Source organism: Lissotriton helveticus, chromosome 8 (assembly GCF_964261635.1).
Source record: "Lissotriton helveticus chromosome 8, aLisHel1.1, whole genome shotgun sequence".
In the NCBI taxonomy this organism is placed as follows: Eukaryota; Metazoa; Chordata; class Amphibia; order Caudata; family Salamandridae; genus Lissotriton; species Lissotriton helveticus.
The window spans coordinates 1,393,635,035-1,393,651,198 of NC_136069.1; positions in this window are offsets into that span (position 1 = coordinate 1,393,635,035).

Consider the following 16,164-nt stretch of genomic DNA (forward strand, 5'->3'; position numbering starts at 1 on the left):
TTAAACTAGAAAATGCCAACTTTTCAAAAGTAGATGAGTCATTGTTGAGCAACTGCACTCCTTCCCTTTGTCATTGAACTTGTAATCCAACTCATTGAATGAAATGTGTGCGAGCAGAAGCAGTAAAAACGCCCCTTATCACAGCTCGATTTGAAAAAACTCTCACAAAGGGTACATTTCTCCTGCGCCCAACGTTTGATTTAAATTAAATGATTTTTAACATCGACCTCGGAATGATGGGACAGTTGAACTTTGCTGCTTTAATGGTTTCCTTTCACCAAATGCGTTTTCAAACAGTTATTTATTTCCAGGTCACATATCTGATGAGTGTTGCATGTGTAGGTTATTCATAATGTTAGATTGTTTTTTTGCACAGGTTGGAGGATTCAGGGGGGTGGATTTGATTTTCATTGGGTATGTTCCGCGATACCAGGGGAGTGTATTGTGGGATTTGTAGTTTATTGCACAGGGATAGGCCACGGGGTATGGAGTGAATCACTGCTTGATGGCTCACAGGTGGGAGAGTTCCTTCTTTAAAAACGGCCCGAGTGGCAGGGAAAGGGAATGATAGTTTTGTGAAAATGAACTGAAGAGAGGTCATGCTGCCGGTTGTGGTTTTGAGAAGGTAAATGGGAGATAAGGAGGGAGGTTTGGAGTTCTGGGGAATTCGTTAGCTGGTAGGGAGTTGTGATTCATTGGACATTATGGTATTATTGGTGTTGTACACCTTGATAGCTGGAATGGTTGGGAGTATGGTGGGGGTTTCACTTGTAGTGTTAATACCGGATGGTTTTGAGTTCAGTGTGGGTGAGGGTGGAGGCAGTTGGATTGTTTTTTCTATTTCATTTTAGTTAACCCCTGACGAAGAATTGTAAAGATTCGAAATGCATTGGGAGCACGCTACTGTAATAAGACCACTTTTAAAACATGTTTGACCTCACATGCCTTCGTTAAAGCCTAAATTGGCAACGTTAGGCACTTGAAAATGTTGAATAAACAATCTTAGCGCAAACATGCTGTCTCCGTGGTGGTGAAGTATAAAGGAAGACGTATGGCAAAAGGTTTTGGATTAAGATTGATGAACTGATAAAAATGATGCAACTTTGGAGGAAGAGTTTCATTAAGGAAGGATTTCCTTTTCAGCAGTGCGACAGTTGGGCGCTGAATAAATGTGCCCTTGAGAGAACTTTTCAAAAGTAGCATTTTCAGAACTGTGACTAAAAATCCTACTTTACCATTAAATAGGGCTTTTCATTACAATTCTTTAGACACCTAACTTAACATTCCTAGAGGCTCCCAAATGAAAATTATTACTTATGAAACCCAATGTTATCCTATGGGAGAGGTAGGCCCCACAGTGCTGAAAAATGAATTTGAATTATTCACGACCAGGACATATAAAACTTAAAAATACATGTCCAACATATTAAATACACTGCACCCTGCCCTTTGGACTGTGTAGGGTCTTACCTAGGGATGACTTATATGTATTAAAAGGGGGGGGGGCAAGCTTGGCAAGGAGTTTACCTTTCCAGATCGAAATTGCAGTTTAAAACTGCAAACACAGAATGTAATGGCAGACCTGAGACATCTTTTCAGGGCTACTTAAGTAGTGGCACAATAAGAACTGCAGACCCACTAGTAGCTTTTAACTAACAGGCCCCAGGAACATGCAGTACTACTTTAGTAGGGACTTACAAGAAAATAAAATAAGCAAATTGGGTGCAAACCAATTTTACCATGCTTTAAAGAGAGCGCACTTCAGCACTGGTTAGCAGTGTTAAAGTGTGCAAAATCCTAAGGCCAGTTAAAACAAGTCAGCAAAAACAAGAGACTGGAAGGCAAAACCCTGGGGAAAACTGTGCCAAGGATGTCAGGTCTTACACTTGTTGTCTGAATGCACAGCGCTGAATGTTTTTTGGCAATAAAATATTGCTAATAAGATAGCATATTGAGCTTAGCATTCACTGCTGGCAAAATCTACTTTTAAGAAATTGTATTATTGGTTGAAGGGGGTGAGAATTCACTTCAGGTAGTAATCACAATCCTTGTCAGAATGAACACTGAATAAACCTGTGCTTAACACTCTAGTAGCTTGGCTCAAAAGGAGTTAGGCTTAACTTAGAGACAATGCATATGAGTATTTAGTCAGCTTAACACTAATGCAATGAAAACTCAACACAAGAAAAATGTTAAACAAATTTAGAAAAATAGAGAATATTCTAATGAAAAAATGACACCAAAGTGCCAAAAGTCCAAGCAGCTGAACCTGTGTTGTTAGTTTTTAAAGTTTAAGAAAGATGCACGAAGTGTCCCTTGCAGGTATTAGGTTGTGCTGGACCTTGACAAGCCACATCATCATGGAGTACAGGCTGGGTGCAGGACCAAGATCGACCCTCTGGGAGTTGTACCTTTTGTCCTTGATGTGAAGCCTGCGCAGTGTTGCTTTGCGGAGCCATCCAGAACACCGCAGCCAGACAAGTTCTCGGTATCCCCACGACATGAACACATCAACCAGCACCTACAAGACCTCTATTGGCTCCCCGTCGAGAAAAGAGTAACCTTCAAGCAACTCACTCATGCATACAATTCCCTCCACAACTTTGTACGCCAATACCTCAACAAAAGAGTCTCCTTCCACATACCAAAGAGAAATGTTTGCTCCACTGACCTCGCCCTTGTCAAAATCCCGCACATCCGCAGAGCCAAAACAGGTAGAAGAGCCAACTCCTACATTGCTGCAAAGACCTGGAATGTGCTTCCGCTCAACATCAGACGTTCCCCCACCCTGCACACCTTCAGGAAGAACCTCAAGACCTAGCTATTCGGATGAATTGGAGCTGCACGCACTTCCCCAGCACCTTGAGACCCTCACGGGTGAATGGAGCGCTTCACAAACCCCTGATTGAGCTCTGTGTTGCTCAGCATGAGATCCGGTGAAGCTTTCAGTAGGGTCCAGAAAGCTGGGAAGCAGGAGAGGCATCTGAAAGCTTGTTCCATCCCTTTAGCTCAAACAGGACCTCAGCCTCTGACCATTGGAATCACTTCTGAGGTGCAGAGTTGAAGGCAAACATGTCCGGTCTTCCTTCTGCAGACAGCAGGAGAGGCCATCTTCTGAATCTTCTCGGTCCAGGAGTGGTCAGATGAGAGGTTCTGAGGGTGTCAGCCACGTGTGGAAAATACCCCCTTGTCTAACTCTAAACTGGTTTTGGTCAGTTCTTTTGTTTGCCCTCGGTCTGACTCCTGTCAGGCTAGTAAAACAAAGGGCAGGTATGTCCAGGTGTGAGCTGCATTTGCCAGTGACAGGGCAGACATCTTCAGAAGTCAGGAAGAGGCTAGTTAGAGCTCTCAGGCTACCCTTCGAAACTCAATAAGGACTCAGGACAACCCCACAGGCCATCCGGAACAGGAGAGGAACACACTTCCCCACCACAAAGGTCCCTTGTCCCATTTCTAGAAGGAGTGCACATCACACCACAAAAGAACAATTAATAGTCTTGTGGCTCTGGACACTGGAAGAAAGGCACATTTGGTGTGGCCAGAAAATTGCAAACTTTAAAAAAAAAAGTGGAATTTTCAGAATAGCAATTAAAAATACAACTCTATCACTAAAGAGGATTTTAAATTACAATTCAAATGAGCGGGAGTAAAATTACATTTTGTGATGCAGTGAGCGCAACGAAATTAGCTTTATTTATTTAAATGTTTTCTTGCCTGTAAAACTCCGTAATCCATACATTACTACCCCCACCATGCCCCTCCCCCTGCCCACGTCACCGCCCTACAGAAACACCTACTGCCGACCGCTACTGCATAAGCTGTATCTAATGTAACAGTAGGTATGAAGTACTTCCCAATATTCTCCTCCTGCTTGTAATAATCATGCTTATTCAGGGGCTTAGTAGCGGGAACTTCTGGAAGCACTACGTCGTAGTTGTAGAAGTAATATTCATTGTGACCCTTACCGTAAAACATACTAAGCAATAAACGACATGTAATACCATACGTCTATGGTGAATAGGACATGTTACAATGCACGCATTTACAAAGTGTACCATTACAACGCATTTTTTACGATGCAAAATCCATTACAATGCAAGGCATTACAACGCATAATCAATTATAACGCAAATTTCCATTCTAATTTCGCCGGGGGCGTTACTTCGGGGAATGCATTGCAATGGCATGTGTTGTAGTTACATGCATTGTAATGGAGTTTGCGTTGTAAAAATGGCATTGTATGGCATGCGCTATAATGCGTGCATTTTAAACAATGTTTCCCATGAATGGCAGGTGGTGATAACGAATCCCCTACTCCACCGACTCAGGCAACTGCATACACACATAACAATCTCTCACATCCATCGTGTTCATATACTCGTACAATAAGTTTGCATAGGCATTCAGCATAAAATCGCGCTTAGACAAATCTACATGTAACATGTGACTAGTTTGATCTAGCATAGCCTTCTCTGCTCCTACGGTACTCTTCTTTGTGCTAGAAGTGGTAGGAGTGGGTGTCCCTTGCGTTCCCATCTTATCAACTTCTGCTTCATGTGAAATTTTTACAGACACAATAATAACTACTGCTATCACTACTATCACTCCTAGTATGAGTGTACCTATCATACACTTTGTTTTATGGTTCGGATTTTCAGACTCCATTTTCAACTGAGTTTGGTTCAACACAGCAAGAGGATCAACGCAAAGTCTCTTTCAACGCCTCTGATTGCTGTTCAATAAAATTCACACAAAGCTCGTTAGAGTCCTTGAAATCAAATTCAAAATTTGTTGTACTCTTATTTACACAGTTCAAAAAGACTTCCTTAGCCCTCTTTCTTCTACTACAGAAAGTCCTTAATTTTATCCTTCTTCCACTCGGACGTAGGTTGTCTTCTTAAAAGTAAGTGTTTTATTTACAGTTCACAGCAAGTTCTGAGCCAATTTCATCAATGACACGCTGCAGAATCTCAAGATGAACTGATACAATCTCCTGGGTCGATGACTGATATCCAAAAGTTGGAAAAGACAAATCTTGCCGAATCAAAACACGCACACTACTCAATATCGGAGGTCTTGGTACAGTCACTGTCAACACTCCATTGGCTTCTATTCCAGGGACTAACAGTTCAATTTCAATGATCAGTTCTGCAACTCTGCTGGCCACTCACAAAGACCTCAGTCTCCCTGTCCCCACTATTTGCAGCATCTGTGATCAAATAAGTCCACTCTGGGGCAGCATACCTCTGGCAGGGTACCCTTGCTCTTCTCGATCTCCTCAAGCCCTCTTGTGCTTGCTCTGTGTCAATTAGCTCTGATTCAGTCTTTTCAGACACAGGGGCAAGATCTCTTTCAGATGCCAGTCTCAAGTTCTGCCTCCTATGTCTAACAGGCCATGAATCCCTTTGCAAATTCTGCTCTCCTTCTCTGAACCCAATCACCTTGCACACCAGTTCCTCCAGCTCAGTCTGACTATACCACTCACAACTTTCCCATCTCCCTCAGAGTCAATACCTGGGCCTTGTGTAGTGTGAAATACCTCAGCTTGCTCTGGTGGGCAACCAGCCTCGTCAGAAACTCCTACAGCTTGACTTGTCCTCTCCAGTGGCCTCACCACCACTGCTGAATTTCCTTTCGTGTGGGGAGCTGTTCCTTTCGAGGGTCCTGAAACTCTGCATATGTGGGAGGTGCCGTATTTGTCACCAACATCACTTGATATGGACCTCTCCAGCAGGCATCAAGACAGTTCTTCCTCACATGCTCCCAAACAAGTATCCAATCGCCTGGACACAGATAACGGCAGAGGTCCTTCGAGGTCAGGGCATATGCAGCTTCAATCTGGTCAGACACAGAATTGACCACTTCAGCCAGTCCTTTGCAATAATCAAGGATCAAATCATCAGTGATGTTTATCAACGCTGTAGACGGCACTCCTGGCAAACACATCGCCCTCCCCATCAGGATCTCACGGGGCGAAAGTCCTGTCTTCCCATTGGGGATGCTATGCACACTCATCAACACCAGAGGTAATGTATTGGGCCATTTCATAGATGTTTACGAACAAACCTTTGCCATTTGCATCTTGAGAGCCCCATTACTCTGTTCCACAAGGCCTGATACCTCTAGCCTGTAGATACGATGCAATCTCTTATCAACTTGTAAGGCAATACACATCAGCTTCATAATCTCACTGTGGAAGTTCGTTCCACTATCTGACTCCAGTTATGGATTGAAGTTGTAAATCCGAAATGCGGTATCAACTCTTTAAGTAACATCTTCGCCACTGTGAGACTATCACACCTTCTCATTGGATATGCTTCCACCTATCATGAGAAAACGCACACCACAACCAGAATGTACCTCAATCCATTGCACCTAGGCTTCTCGATAAAATCAAATTGGATCCTATTAAAGGGACCCCCAGATCTTCCAATGTAACTCAATGCAACCACAGTTTTCTATCCAGCATTAATTTGTTGACATGTAACACAACTATGACACACTGCTTCAGCAAACGCACGAAACCATGGGTTAAACCATGTCTGTCTGAACACTCGCACCATGGTATCTTTACCATTGTGAACTGCTCCATGATCTGCCTCGCCATAGGGCTCAATAAACCATCTGGCAACACTGCTCGACCATCAGTTGAAACCCAAATACCATCATCCCTTTTCTTACAACCTGCCTTAATCCATCCTGCTTCTTCTTGATGTGACACTTCTCCCTACAGACGCTTGACCTCATCCCAAGTGTCCAATATGGCTAACATCATGCTGAGCTCAATTCTTTCTGTGCTCTCTCCAGTATATTCCCCATTGTAAATGCAACCTTGTTCAGCGCAACAAAGTTCAATTTCGTCTGCATACCTCTTCCAGAGGGTTACAAAGTCCTCCCCTTTCCCCTGTGCAAAGAATTTAACCACAGCTATTTATTTTGGTCACTGTAAGGCTTCCAACAATTGTCTCACATATTATCCATTTCTGATGGGAGATCCTGATAATGTTAGGAACCACCTCTGTGACCATAGCTGTCATGAACCACACTGCACGCACTGGCTATCGGTGTAGATGGTGATTCGGATCTGATCAGAAAACCTGGCATGCATGTGTCAAAGCAATGATTTCAGCTACCTGTGCGGAGTGTACTCCCAGTAAACAAGCAGCTTCCACAACTCCAGAAATAGTACAGACAGCAAACGCTGCTCACAGATAACCTGCTTTTTCTCTTAAGCATGAACCATCTACTAAAAGGATTTCTTCTGATTCAGGGTTCATCAACAATGTCAGGCATCGGTTTGGTACAAAGTTCAGTCACATCGAGACAGTCATGGTTCTCTCACTCTTCACCGTTCGGCATTTGGAATGGGCATCAAAGTAGCAGGATTCAGTATAGAACATCGTTTCATAGTCACATTCTCGGATGCAAGAATGACTTGCTCATAGAGTGTGAGTCTGTTATTCGTCAAATGCTGTGTCTTGCTTCTCGTCATCAGGAGCTCAACTGAATGTGGAACATATACAGAAAGAGGATGACTCATCACAATGCTCTCACACATGTCAATGCTGACACCTGTTGCACCAACGGATTTGATATATCAGGGCAACACTAAAGCTACAGGATATAATGTAGCTGCAAAGTAGGCAACTCGTCTACGGACACCTCCATGAGTCTGTGTGAGTACTGACAGTGCGCAACCCTCACGCTCGCAACAAAATAACAGGAATGATTTATTGTAATCAGGCATTCCCAGAGCCGGAGCGTGACACAGGCTTTCTTTCAGCTCCAGAAAGGCAACCAAACGGTCGTCATCCCATAGTACCGGATCACTCAAACCCTTGTTTGTCAACCTCTGCAGAGGTTTTGCTTTCAAAGTGAAGTTAGGAATCTATCGACAACAGTACCCAACCATTCCCAAAAACATTCTGATTTCATTTTGTGTGGTAGGGTGTTCATTTTCAAGATCGCCTCAACGCGGTCTGGTGACCCCTTCCTCTTGCCTTTCTCAATACGATGACCCAAGTACTGGACTTTAGGCAAACAGTACTGGAGTTTTCTTGGGGACACCTTGTGTCCATTCTCTGTCAGGTGATTTAACAGAGCAACAGTATCAATCCTACAAGCTTCCTCAGTTTCAGAAGCAATCAGGAGATCATTAATTTACTGCAAGAGAACCGAACTCTGCGGCAGTACCAGATTCTCAAGATTGTTTTTCAAAATCTGATTAAAAATCGATGGACTCTCAGTATACCCTTGTGGGATACGACAACGCGTTAACACACAATTTTTCAGATTGAAAGCGAACAAAAATTGTCTTTCCTCATGTAACGGTATCAAGTAGAACGCCTGACATAGATCAATCACTGTAAACCATTCAGGCTCACAAGGAATTTGAAACAAGATCACAGACGGATTGATCATCCGAAGAACTTGCATGATTCTGAACTTCCCACTTGGCTTCTGCAGTCCCATTATAGGGGAGTTGCATGGGCTCCCTATTATTTCTTTCATAATGCCCTGTTTGATCATAGACTCAATCATAGGTTTGATTCCTGCCACCGATTTTACTGGGGTGTTCTTGGAAACTCAACATTTGGCTTAATCTGTATCTTAACTGGCTCAACCCCTCAAATCAGTACTATCTGTTCTGTGAAATCCCACACCTCTGGAGAGACGGTATCCCTCAGGTTGTATGGCAGATCTTCAGTTGTCAATATGGGAAACATCACTATGCAGAGATTTTGGTTGACGAATTTGAATGTAATGTCATCATCATTAGACTACAACTCCACTCCCTTGGGTGTGCAATAGATGGTACAATTTAATTTACACAAGAGGTCACAGCCCAACAAGCAGACTGGACTCGAATCGCACACCACAAATTGATGATGATCCTGAAAGGTTCCTATTCTCACAGGTATCTCATTGGTTAAAGGAATTGCCATTCTCTTGTTAGCAACTCCTACAACTTGGATCAATTGTCCCTATGGGGGTAGGTTTGGGACCTCACAGTGGAACGGGTAGCACCAGTTTTAATCAGGAATGTGATAGGATGACCGTCCACATCTGCCTCCACATACGGTCCTTTCTGGTCTACCTCTAAGACTGCTCCAAGGGTACAGTCTTTCTCCCCCCTCAGACACTGTCATTGCAACTGTTCTTGATCGAATTCATCTAGAGCTTCAAAAAACGGCGTCTGCTGGTACACTCGATTTCCCTGCGGAATTCTTGGAGTTTTGGGAATTTGCACTTGTGGACTCAGACCTCCTCTGTGTATGGACCTCGGCCTCGTCATAGTATTTACAACCTCAGGTACCTGCACTATTTCCTCATTTTTGATCTGATTTGCTGGATTTAATCAACACTCACTCTTTCAATGCCCGAATTTGTGAAAAAAATAACATGTAGTGGTTCAAAATAACATACTCCCACAGGAAAGCCCGGCTGGGTCTGTCTGGAGGTGAGTTGCCAGCATTATGCACCTTGGGGTCGATTCCGACCCTGGAAAAAAAAAAAGTCCGTACGATTCGTATTCGGAGCCCTCTCAGTACGAATCATAAACATGCCGTACGACCCGACGAGTACGATCCAGACCGGGGTATGAGGACGCGATTCGTACGGTCCACGTCAGGTAAGGGTGATTCGTACAGAAAAGCACACAATCACATACACACCGTACGGTCCGTACACCACATGATCGCAGGGGTACGGTGCGTACCCCTACGATCATGGGGTGTACGGACCGTACCCCGCGATCGCAGGGTGTATGCACCATACACCCAGCGAACATGGGGTATGGTGCATACACCCCATGATCACGGGGTACGGAGCGTACACCCCATGATCGCAGGGGTACGCACCGTACCCCTACGATCATGGGGTGTACGGACCGTACCCGGGGGGTGGCGTTCCGTACCTGTTTCGAGGCGAACTCTGCTTCTCCAGATGTTTTCGTCTCCCATGGAAAAAGTGTTGTACGGTGTGTACCTGACACAAATCGTACTTGCTGGGTTGGAGAAACCAACCGCGAACCGTACGGATGCCACATACAGCGGGTTCCGAGGGAGGTTCGTACAGGGGTTTGATTTGTACGGTCTCTATGCGATTCATACGGAGTCCAGCTCCTGGTACGAATCGTACTTCGTCGTATGTACGGGGGACGTAGCAGGGTACGGTTCGTTCGGGAAAACCGCTCCGTACGGCTATTCAGAGCATTTTTTCTCGAATCGGAATCAACCCCCTAATGTGGCATTTTAAATGAAATAATGATTGCAATTCCAACCTGACAGTCACTTTCTTAACCATTAGGCTGCCACACCTATCCCTACCCCCAACCACTCAGTCCTGATGAAGACCCGTGCAGACGCTTCAAGAGCGCTACAGTAGGGTTGAAACATCGACAAAACATAACAGTGGACCATCTTTCTAAGGATTCTGTTTATGAAACGGACTATTGTGGTTTACAGAACACTCTTAGTGACTGTGTAATATTGGTCACGCTCTCCCTTTTTCCAGGGGCGCTGGTCCATAGGTGCGTTGGGGCAGCGCCCCACAAAAGAATCGGGCAACAGGTGATCAGGAATGTAAACAGACGAATTGATGACTTACAATTAGTCTGTTTACATTTCCGGGCCCGACTGTGCGCTACACTGGTGAAAGTGCACGTCACGCGCAGCGCACGCAGGCAGAGACGAGCAGGCATTCAGAAGATGGTCTGCGCATGTGAGAGAGGAGCGTTGCCCCTCACTCACATTCACAAACCATTAAGGTATGCTGCGCATGCCCAGTGTGGTGCAGGAGTTTGAAGATAGACTCCTGCTCGGGCGGTGATGCGTTTTGCGCAAAGTCGCCCCATGCCCTTTCAAATGCCAGGACAGCGTAAAGAAGGTTCAGCCGCCCGGCCCCCGTCGCAGCCAGTCTACTAATTGGCAAAAGAAAAGAGCGGGGAGATGGGAGAAGTCACTTCCACCGCGTTGCAGAGGAGACGTGATGCGACACGGACCGAAGGAGAAGCCTGGTAAGTTCTTGTATTCATTAAATTAACCACCCCCTCCCCGCGCGTACCCCCCTGTCATGCGGCCGGCCGTGTCTGTGTGCATGTTCACCCCTAGGAGCCTATCCCTTTCTGCACATGAGCGTAACGCGGGTCCGTGGGTGGCCTCTTCCCAGGGGCCATGCATCCTACGGCAATGTTCCTCTGCGCGATACCAGATTTGTAGGTTCCTCTCGCCAGGTTTGCAGAGAGCACTGCTACTTTTAAGTCTGGCATGACAAGAATCATTGTGAATAGCATAATATTAACATTTCTTTAAAATATGCATAGTGTTGACTTCACTCGCAATAACAGCCATTGACTATTTGGTGCATCACTGGCAAATAAAATATATGCACCTGCGTGTGAGCACTCTGAAGCCACGGCCAATGCTTGTTTGTTATCCCATTACGTCTGGGCATTCACGAGACCACACCTCCCTCACACAAGTGTCCGCAACTCGCCGCACACTGCCCTTGTCTCTGCCCACTCACCAGACTAAGATACAAACGTTTATTGGGCTGTAACAGAAGGGTTAAAACGGGGGGCTGAAAAGGGGACTCTAGGGCTCTGTCAAGAAAGCGTTCGTATTTGACTTTTTATGTGTGAGTTTAACCCCCTGTGTCACTTCATTACCACAGCAAGTCAACTGCGAAAAACGATCTGGGTACAGTTTTAATTAACTGTCATCTGGCTGATTATTAGAAAAAGGAGCAGTGTCTATCAAAATGTAGCGTTCAGATACTTTTGATTTATATATGTGAGTATTCAGTTTTACAGATGTTTCCCTTCATCTTTAATGTAAAATACACAGTTATATTGGCATATAGCATATACACTCGATTCCTGTGTGTGGAGTTTGAGGCCATTCCTCTTGTGGACCTGGCTGAAAGGCCCTTATTGAGCAAAAGAGATTCAAATGCTTTCTTTTCCTGGAAAATTACTTGAGGTCCACGTGCATTAAAGGTGAATAAATCTGACCTTGTGTAATAAAACATGTGCTCATGTGAAGCGCTCCAATACTTTTGGGTCGTGTTCGTGTTATGTTATACTGCAAAAAAAATAAATAAATAACATTCTTCTACATGTGCTAGGCTTTGCATATTCAGTCAGTGTGACCTGTTCGGTTTGTGGAAAGGAGGTTGCAATAATTTTCAACACCGGGAACTAGATAGGTTTTTGGGACAAAAAGCTGCACTACGTCAGGGAAAGTATTGAAATGTAGGGCATTTTTACTTAAATATTAGAAGGTGGAGGTACACGAGTGTCAACGCTCCTGATTAATTAAAGAATAACCATGGGCAGGAAAGGGAGATTCATTAATGTTAACGCGCAGTGATGGAGCGAGATAGAAAACAAAATTTTGTTTAAACTCGCAAAGTCACATTTCCATAACATGAATAATAATATTAATAATTTGTGATGTATCGTGTTAATACAACCTAGATTAAACTTTACACATGGGGGGACTAACATGTGTGCTCATAAACGTGCATAAATGTTGCATCTTTTTGTTCGTGCAAAATAATAAAAATAATTTGTCGTTTTCGTTTTTGTCATTACTAACTGCTGCAAATCTAAAAGAGGCATGTGCTTATTTTGCTTTTCCTTGTCTATGTGATGTCATTTCTACTATTCTAGGTGCACATAAGTTTCATGGATTAATGAAGACTGGTAGATATAAACGCTGCTTTATTTGTTTGCATTTGCTAGGTAACATTAGACTAATCGGGAGGGTTAATTAATTAGTAAACCTAGGGTGGATACAGAATCAACATTATTTCTTTTATTAATACTTTTCTTGTTTTTGTTTATTACTAGAAAGCATAAGTTGCCTACTTTTGGGCCTAGTTTGCTCGAGTTTGCTAGAGCTGAATTTTACTTCTGCACAAGTCACGAGAAACCCATTCTGAAAAAGTGTTCGTCAAAGCTGCATTCACTAAGCAAATCTGACATGCTGTCACCATTTTGTCGGACGTGGCCAAGGTCGGAAGCAAGTGATAAAGGACAATTTTGTCAGCTCTAACTTGGCACCCGCGGAAATGAAATGAACACTGTGAGAACATTAATTTACAATTGTTGCAAACCAAGGAAGCTCCTGGTTGCATTTGGAAAAGACAATGGTCTTTAAGAAACGTGACCTAATGGAACTTTTGAAAATGTGGGTGACATGTCACTTGTCACTCTCAACCAATGGGACTTCGAGGATTTATGAAAACTTTCCTTCGTTTAGTTTAGCTAGCATAGAAAGGTATAAAAAGTCATGCCCTTAGGGATGGGCTGGCTGCTGCTTTCTGACTTTCCGATGAGGGTGAAGTGCTGCTGGACTTTGCGTTGAGCACGTAAGAATCCTCAAAGAACTTTACTTTATTTTCCATTTATTTAGCTTAGCTAGGGACTTAGGCTTTAGAAATGCTAAACTGCTAAATTCTTACTTAAACCTTGAATTTCTTACTTAAATTGTATTTTTCTTATGAAGCTTTTCAAACATGCTTACTTTAATGCTAATAAAATTACAATAATAAAATTACATTTTGAAATGCCATAATTTAGTAAATAAAATCTTACTTTTGACAAACAAGCTGGTCTTGATTATTCAGAAGTGCAGGTTACTATTAGCTAGATCCCATCGCCAATGGTGGTCGTTTAAATGGTTAGGATTTATTCTAATGACAATATTCCTTCCGCAGATGTATACATTTGTATATAGTTTGTAAATAATGTGTATATAGATTTAATCTGACCACCTGATTCAGTAGGCCCAAATATGTCATGTTTATAAATGGGTCCATAAATTAGTGTAGAAATTTGTTTATAGGTTATGAAGTTGGGTAGTGTTGTTTATGATATATTTTCTATAGGCCGCTGGATCAATTCTCTGGTAGCAGAAATTGATGGTTGCTAAGGGTAACCAAGGTAATATGTTGGTTGCTAAGGGTTACTAAAGTGTTATGGTATGGAAATAGGATCGATGTTTTAACACATGTTGAGTTTGTTTTTCGTGCTATCTGTAAGCTATACCGGTATAGATTGTGTGGCGAGAAATTAGTCACGCAAGTCATCTGTTCTGTTTGCAGTGATATCGCCGAGTATCACAAGAGGTATCGCCGTGTACCATAGTGTTGTCGCCGTGCAGCACAGTGTTAGGGCTAGGTGTGAATCTTGTAAAGTGAGGGTTTTCTAAGAAATTAGAGCAGCATGAGAATAGGGACAAAGCGCCTTCCATAAAACTCACTGTGATAAAAGTATTAGTTATATCCGAGCTTGAATGAAGGGCAGAGTAGCGTCGGTGCATGATTATCTATAAACAGGTTAGAGTCCTGTAGAGGTACATGTTTTATATCTATAAACAGGTTAGAGTCCTGTACGGATAACGTCGTTATTTTTCTAACGGTGCATGATTTCTATAAACAGGTGAGAGTCCTGTACGGATTTCATGTGTGTTTGAAATTAGGGAATTTTCCGTGTGAAAGTGCGAATTTGATTTGTAATTTATGTTCAAGTGGAACTCTTAGAACTGTCACTTCGCGGTGCGTTCAGAGGAAAACGAGTTCATAATTTTACGTGTTAGAAGGGTGGGGTAAGAGTTACTCTACCGACGATTGAAAATTATCCTTAGTGTGAATAGCGCCGACTATTCCGAAGTGTGGATACTTGAATGTATGTAAACTATCCTAAATAGTGAAACAAACAGATGAGTCCTTATTGTCATTGTTTAAGAATTAATTTACACAGAAAAGTGCCCTTAAAATGGCGCTGTGAAAAGATTTTGTGAAGGAGGGGTAAGCGCTAGGACTGAGAAGCGAGAAACCGCAGCTGCTGTGTACGTCACAGAGCCGCGCTGGGATTGGGTGACCTACGTCACAAGATATACTCTGATTGGCTCTTGAGTCTCTGACGACCTGTAAGCTGATTGGTCCTTCAGAAAAACTCAATTTTTATTCGTTGAGCAGGAAACTGACGTAGCTCAACTGTCATTGGCTTGTTGGTGTGTTTCGCGCATGGATTGGTTGCTTTGCGGAACATCCCGGAAACATTTTACGAACGATTTTACGAATTAAATTTAACTTTTAAAAATGATTTATCATTTTAAACATGTTGAGAAAAAGCCAACATTATTTCAGAAACTTAAAAATTTATTTTCACCCGACAAGAAAATCGAAACGCGAGGTGGTAAATTACTTCATAAGTATAAAACACCTGCAGCGTACATGGAAGGTGAATATGGATATCATACTGTTTTATGGTTTGATAGCTGGAAACGCTATACAAAGAACGACGGTGTTTTAACTTGGCCTGATGATGGTTCATTTAATGTAAAGGTTTTGAGAAATTTACGAGAGAAAATGAATGCTCTTACTCCAAAACTGAGACCAACTCAATTTGAAGCTTTAGTTGAGTGGGAAGATGAGATGTATCAATTACAAAGAGAAGCTAGTGGAATTAAAAGACCTACTAAAACTCCACCTTGGAGAAGAGAAACTCATGAAGACAGGTTGCGAATGTGGAGGCAGGGAAACATGAGTGAAGGATTGTATTTAATTCAGGAAATGGTCATGGGTACTCCTGCTGGGAAATCTATAGAAAGCGAATCTGAAGATGCAGTTATGGAAGAAATATACACTACAGCTAGGAAGAATCAACCTTTAAGACCTCCTAGATCATGGTCTACTCCGGTGGTTTCTACTGAAACTTCACCGAGTGCACCTCCAATTAATGAAACTCCAAAACTTTATCCAAATAATTGTGAAATTATTGAAACTCCAAGAAGACCAGAATTTGATAATGTTCGAAATGAAGGTAGACATTTTGCAATGACTCCAAGAGCAAGAGAACCTCCAAAAGACTATGCAAGGGAAACAAGAAATATTGAAACAGCTGATTCTGCTGAATATTTTAAATCTAAAGAAGAATTAATTAAACGAATGACAAAAAGCATGGAAGCTGTGACAGTTCCAGTAACGATTGGTCCTGTTCAGCCTGTATTTGACCAAAGAGAATCAAACAAAACAGGGTTAACTATTCCTTTAAATGCAGAAATTCAAAAAGCTGCTGAAAAATTTTACTCAGACATATCCGAAATAAACTCTTCGAGATCGAGAATGCCAGATTTAACCTTTAATGAGGATTTA